Consider the following 7866-nt stretch of genomic DNA (forward strand, 5'->3'; position numbering starts at 1 on the left):
CATGGATTCAGTTAAAGACACACTGATGGCAAGATTAGTCATGATTTAGTTTGGCCAGTATACTCACAAGTGCCGGTTGAACTCACCCATGTTTTGTGTTTTTCATCATGAGGTTTTTAGTGACGTGGATTTTCCACGTTTTAATCATCAGAACCTAACGCAATACAGCAACAGAGACCATAATGGGTAACGAAAATTTGTCTGCTTCCTTTCAAATGATCATCACTCACCGGTGCATAAAGATAAATAAAATCACACAGTCTTAACCAGCAAGGGTGACTGGTTTCTATTTCTTTGATCATGACTTTCCAAAAGTCTGTTTTCCAGATTCAACTACCCCTTTATCAAGATCATACAATGCACCAAATGTCAGCTGTAGAGTCCTCCAAAGTCCATTATGAGATTCCAAGCACAATCCATTGGGTGTAATTGAATAAGTATCAAACTGAACTCGCAGTGAAATCGGAAACGGACTTTCTTTAGCTAAAACCATTCTCTGCTTACTGAAATTGGAAACACTGCTCCTGGTGGCCAAAGCAGTGAGTATTATTAATTGTATCGGCATGTTTGAGCTCCATTTTCCAGGTAAAATGTCCACAGAGGGGCGCCAAAAGCGAGTTGTGAAGCGAGTGAAATATGGCCAAGAGGAATGCATATTTTATAAACTGAACCACCCAACCAAACTCAAACCTAAACCTAACCATCAGAGGAGTAAAAATTTAATGTTAAAGGGAAAAATGCAACTTTGTGTGTGTGAGTCTCCCATGCTGCTGATTCAATGCGCCACAAGGGAAGGGAAACATATTGGAGCCAATAGAAAATTGTCTGATGGAGATGGTGTGTGTCGGTCAGTCGGCATAATGTGGCTGATCCTCAGATCCCAGAAATGTAAGCGCAGCGTAGTTCTAGCGGGTAGACAAGCAGCAGTACATCATTGCACCATTAGCATGGTAACTCCCAGCCAATCACATGTAAGCCATTGCTTTATAAGTCTGCTCACAATCTATCACATTGCTGTTTCAGTGTGCTAACATGGCAACCTCCACCACCCCACCACCACCAGTTGAGTCCCGTCCTGCATGGGGGTAGGCTCCTAGCCCCTGCCTCCTATCTCCGGCAGGATATGATGGTTCTGAGTACAACTTCTTCGGACCGCCAGACGGGGCCTACTCCAAAGAGAGAGACGTTACTTTTTTGTTTAATATTCATCAAATAAATGTCATCTTAAATTTCCCTCAAGTCTTCCTGATAGAACTCTCTGCCTGACTTCCCATGTGATCATGTTGCAAATTTCAAGGAATAGTTCATTTAAAAATATTTACTCATTCAAACTCATTTACTCATTTACTTTCCAAACACATGACTTCCTTTCATCTGTGGAACACCAAAGGAGAAATTTTGAAGACTGTACTGGTTGCTCTTTTCCATGCTATTACAATGAATGAAGACTGAAGCTTTCAAGAGTGTCAAAGGGGTTTGGAATGACAAGAGTGAGTAAAATGTTTTTGGATGAACTATTCCCTTTAAAATATTTCTTGTCTTCAGCTCCATTCTCAAAATCATCCCCATTATATTTTAGACTTGGTTAGGGGTTTTCCAAATCATAACAGACAAATTGAGGCAAAGAAAGCCATCACTTGTGATTTGGTTGCAGTTTTGCAGGCATCTCTCTGTCTCTCTCTTTGAGTCAAACCAGCTGCCCTGATGGGCATAGCAAGTGTAAAGTGACACAAAGCTGGATTTACAAGACAATCTGTACTAATATTACATACACTTGCCCACATTATGATAATTGTCCGCAAGCACATTTGGAAAATGAATTTCACATGTGAAGACTATCTTTGGAAAATCCCGGTAAGAGGTTTCAAGTACATAAGACTACAGGCCATTAGTGTACTCAAATATTTCTCAGAATGATGTTCTGAGGTTGTGTGGGTATTATTCAGCAAACCCAAGAATACATCAGGCTAACCAACCTTGTAGTAATTGGCAGCAGCTCTAAGCGTTCACACAAAAAGGCTTCACATAAGCCTGGAACCTAACACGACAGATGGGTACTGGGTGCTGAGGCTGCATTTGTCCAAATGCTTTTTATTTTGGCTATAAGCCTCTTGTTTTCACCTGCGGGACAGCGGAGTCCTTGTTCTCCACTAATTACAGTCCTCACCTCAATGTTTTCCCAAAGGGGGTTCACCAAATTGCAAGTCTACTGAAACCATTGAAGAGCTGTCTGTGAGCTCTTAAAGGAACAGTTCACCCAAAAATGAAAATTCTCTCATCATTTACTCACCCTCGTGTCATCATGTGTATGACGTTCTTCCTGCAGCAGAACACAAACAAAGATTTTTAGTAGAATATCTCAATGCAAGTGAATGGTGACCAGATCTTTGTAGCTCCAAAATTCACATAAAGGAAACAGAAGAAATCCATAAGACTCCAGTGGTTTGATCCATGTCTTCTGAAGCGATCCAATCAGTTTTGGGTGAGAACAGACCAAAATGTAACCCCTTTTTCTTACCATTCACATTTCTGGCTTTAATCCCTCCAAAAATGGGCCCCATTTACTCCCATTGTAAGTACCTAATAAGTTGACTTTACTAAGTTGATTGAGTAAATTCGTTCCCTCAATTGAACTGAGTAATGGCGTCTCCAAAACTTGTGTAATTAAGCTTGCTTATCTTGGTGTTCATATAGAATGAACATAAATATTTAAGTTAAGGTAACTAGATGCAAGTAGACTTCAATCAGATTTGCCATTTAAATATTGTTGTTTCTACTTAATAATTTTAGTTGAATGGACTCCTCAACTCACATGGCCTTATTGGATATCAAAATGTTCAATAGTTGCACACTTCAGTATCACAACAGATGCAGCATGTCATCTGGGTATTCAGAATACTGAGTATTGTGACTTCCTACTCATTTGACACACTGATTTTTACATGTATAGCAGGGAAGTACACATTTGTATGCAGTTATAGAAAGTTGACTGAGAAGAAATGTGTTCCTTTACAAAGTCATGCCACCGGAACAAAACCACATGAAAGGGTGATGAGTTTTCAACTTATTGATAAACGCGTCCTGTTCTATTGGCTGTGTGCAGGGCAACCACATTGAATTCAGTTACACAGTTGGTCATACCCTCTGCTCTCCAGCTGTATGACTCTTTTTCCCCAATAGAGAGAAAGAAGAGAAAGAAAGAAAGTAGTGCTCGGGATGATCGATGATTTATATTGTTCTAAACAGAGATTAATTCAAAAGAGTTATTTAATGCATGGATTAGTGGGCCGCAGCAATGGGAAGTCTTATGTTTCTAGGCCGTTTACTTGTTTGTTGAGCCTGTCATAACAGATTTCATGCAGAGACGTTTTAAAGCCTCTGACATGGTGGTCTTGCACACAGCAGCAGTTTTCAGCTGTGTCTGTCACTGTAAACGCAGAACTGGAATTATGCAAGTAAACAAAGGATTACTGAAAAGTTCACTTTTCAGGACCATTAAAAAAGATCTAGACAGCACACCTTAAAAGTAAAGCATATGAACAACTAGATTTGCATAAAAAAATTAAATATATATACAATTATATATATATATATATATAAATGAGGAACTAGTTGAAATGATTGAACATTATGCCACAAATGCTGCCGATTGGGGTTGTATTGAACCCAGAACACAGCATAAATCAACACATTTATATAGAAGAGTGATCATTTGCATATAATACACACAAACCTTGTCATATGGATGCTTTCTGACAATGCTAAGAAACATTATGCTGCTATTTGTGAGCAAAAGCAATCAAAATTTAGAGCTTTCAATTGGGATTTAACATTAATAACAGATTTCCTATGCTTTGATGGTCTTTAATTGTGTACTGGCGAGTTATGAAACCACACACACACATAACAGCATTCTTCAAACTTCTCTTTTAACCACAGCCAAACATCCTGAGACCTCTCACCCTGTTGTTTTCTCTCTCTCTGTTAAAGATTAACATTTGAAAAGACAGAGTTTTTATTTGTTGGAAAGATAAGTATATGAAATGGGACCACATAGCAAATTTCCCACAATCAAATCAAATGTGTGCATTTTAGCCATTAAACTTTGCTTCGAAAAAATGACTTGGCCTTGCACTGTTATTTTACTTTGAAGCTTTGCCTAAAACAATCTTTTGTTTTCTCCTTTGTATATGTTCGCCTGCCCCTGTGTGCATGCATGAGTCCCAACTATGCTTTGATAGACTTTTGTTTTTATTTTAAATCTCTTAAAATCGATCACCCTCAACATCTTCAGTCTCGCACCTAATTAATTCAATGTAGCTTTGGGAGAGGAATTCCAAACAACAGATTTGTTTGCTGTACTCATGTAGTATGAGTTTAAAAGCAATATGGAAAAATATGCGTAACACTAGGATATAGCCTTATTGTGGCTGGAGGTCGTCACAACAGTCAACCACAAAAAGGCGCACAAATGGGTAACAAATCTGTGATCAGAGAAGACCATGTTGAGTAACTCAAAATCTTTCACACACTTGACAAGCATTCTGAAGGCTTGGTTGAAGGCTTGTCTGAAGGTCATGTAAAGCCCACCCTCATACAATTCAGTGGGTTTACATATCAGGAAGTAATTACAAATAATAATCCAGCTTCTATTATTGTACAAATAGATGCAAATAACAGATAACAGGCTCCATGTCATTATTTGTGTACAATGTGCAAAGTGCAGAAAATCATGCGAGTACACCAAAACAATTTTCCCTTACTGGGACTATAAAGTATATGAAGCATGTGTAAAGAATTTAAAATGTATTTTAAACAAACAAGACTGTTCAAAATTGTTTTGTAATGGCCAAAAATCATTGAGCTGTGAATTAAAGAACAAACCAGCCAGCCAGCTAGGCAGCCAAACAAACAAACAACAAATGAATCAACCAATAAGCCACCCAACCAACAAATGAACCACCCAACCAACAAACCAAACAATAAATGAACAAACCAACAAACCACCCATCCAACCACTGAACCAAGCAACCAACAAGCAAACCACCCAACCAGATAACCAACAAACCAATGAATCAACAAACAAACCAATGAACCACCCAACAAACAAACAAACCACCCAACCAATGAACCTCCCAACCATGAATGAAACAAACCAACAAATGTACCACCCAACCAACTGGCAAACAAACCAACCTACCAATGAACCAACAAATAAACAAACCATCCAACCATTGAACCAAGCAACCAACAAGCAAACCACCCAACCAGCTAACCAACAAACCAATGAATCAACAAACAAACCAATGAACCACCCAACCAATGAACCACCCAACCATGAATGAAACAAACCAACAAATGTACCACCCAACCAACTGGCAAACAAACCAACCTACCAATGAACCAACAAATAAACAAACCATCCAACCATTGAACCAAGCATCCAATGAGCAAACCACCCAACCAGCTAACCAACAAACCAATGAATCAACAAACAAACCAATGAACTACCCAACAAACAAACAAACCACCCAATCAACAAATAAACCATTATGAACTGCATTGTATGGAGTATACTATACTCTCACTGGTAGCAGAAAGCATAAAAAAATTAGCTAAAATATTTAATAAACAAACATGCAAACCGCCCCTGGAGTTGCAAGTTCGAATCCAGGGTGTGCTGAGTGACTCCAGCCAGGTCTCCTAAGCAACCAAATGGGCCCGGTTGCTAGGGAGGGTAGAGCTGCATGGGGTAACCTCCTCGTGGTCGTGATTAGTGGTTCTCGCTCTCAATGGGGCGCATGGTAAGTTGTGCATGGATCGCGGAGAGTAGCATGGCTCGTTGTGATGTCATGCACAATGAGCCATGAGATAAGATGCGCTGATTGACGGTCTCAGAAGCGGAGGCACTGATTTAGGTAACCACGTCATGAGGACCTACTAAAGTAGTGGAAATTGGGCATTTCAAAATGAGAGAAAAGGGGATAAAAATAAAAATGTAAAAAATAAACAAACATACAAGGGTCGAGGAATATGCTTTAGTTCATGACTACAGACATTTTAATTTTGTGGAAATCTGCTGAACTTTCCTAAGGCGCAGATGATGTGTAGCCCGATTATCATCATCAACTGTTGTGTTCCCAGCAGTTAAGGCAAACCTATCAATAACAGTGAAACATTTAAAAGACAAAGACTTTACAAGATTAAAATCCAGAAGGATCATAAAAGTAAACATAAAAACATTGAGAAATGAGTCCCTTAAGCAAGGCTGTTTTAACTTTGGCCCTTTACTAACCATGAATCTCTGAATATCTCATGAATAGCCTACAGCAATTGAAGTAATAAATAAAGAGTTACATTTGTGCCAGAATAGCAAGACTGAAAGGAACAAAAACACATCCAGTGATTTCTATTCACCGTGCACAAGAATGAACAATCCACTGCTGGGGTGTCCCATACACCGGTGTTCATATCCAACTTTGACCTGCGGTGATGACTTTTTAATCTTCCTCTAATAACAGGGAGTGTATTGTGTAAAAAGAAATCATATAAACTGGCACTCACTTGCCCCATTACAAGTCACCTAATATTTCTAAACACCATTTAAAAGCTGCACAGAAATGATGCCCAAAAACTCTTCTGAAGAAATTCTGATTTAGGATTCTGAAATCCTGTCTTGTGAATCTGACAACATGATCATCTTTGGAAAACAAATCTCAAAATCTGAAAAAGATGGAAGCCCTCAAAGGAACCCACCCTTCACCATCTTCATACAAATAAACAGTTTGTGCTCGATTTTGACAATGCTGATGTGCAAATGTTTGAACAATAAATGAAGACTGTTTGCTCAATCCATAAACAAGGCAGATTAAAATGATGTGGAATTTTCTATGAGGTAAGTGTATACAGTTTACTCTCACTTATATTACAAATACACTACAGGGCCCCAAATGTTTGTCTAAGGAAATTGCATGGCTGTATCCTTTATTTTATGCACCTGTTAGTAATGGGTGTGGTTGAAAAAGCTATGACACACAAGGGACCAAGGTAGAACATTTCGCCAAACTAGTTTGGCCATTTCATGCTATAACTAAAAAACTTTGATGGGATTATGCAATAGAGATTTAAAACAATGCAAAGTTAAAAAGAACGATTTGTTTCAAAACAAGATGTGGTAAAAGTTTTTTGAATGAAATCATGCTTTTGAGCTACACTTATGGACTCCATTATTTTTGACAGAATGGGGTTGGGACAGATGTATAAATCCATCCGTTGAACAGAGTGGTGCAAAAGAGCAGAATCCACGGGGAATACAGAATCCAGCAGGGAGTGACTCTTTCTGTGTGAAAGTCTACGATGTTCCTTTCAAGGGGACTGAGCAAATCAAAATGACTTGAAAAAACAAGCTCAGATAAGATTTTTGAGAGGATTAAAATAGTGGAAATAAACATGATTCAAAAGACTGTTAGACATATTTATTCCATTATGGACTTTTGGCAAAAAAACCCTTGTTTTGTGTTCCTGTAGCTCAACTGGTAGAGCATGACGCTAGCAATGGCAAGGGGTCACATCCTAGGGAGTGCAAAAAATGCTGTATACGGCTTAAATGCACTGCAAGTTGCTTCGAACAAAAACAACGTAAATGTTTATTTTAAAGTAGAAATGGTGCAGTCAAATACCCTGCAATTTAATCTTGCCATCACCTACTATAATTTCTATAAGCTATTGATATCAATGTTTTGGTGTTGTGGAAGCAGAAATGTTCTGAAAAAAAAAAAAAAAAAAGAAAAGTTTCCCCATCATAATATACACATAACTGTGCAACATTGTGTATGCAATTGAATATAATGCGTGGACATTTATTGA

The sequence above is a fragment of the Xyrauchen texanus genome, chromosome 11 (assembly GCF_025860055.1).
Source record: "Xyrauchen texanus isolate HMW12.3.18 chromosome 11, RBS_HiC_50CHRs, whole genome shotgun sequence".
In the NCBI taxonomy this organism is placed as follows: domain Eukaryota; kingdom Metazoa; phylum Chordata; class Actinopteri; order Cypriniformes; family Catostomidae; genus Xyrauchen; species Xyrauchen texanus.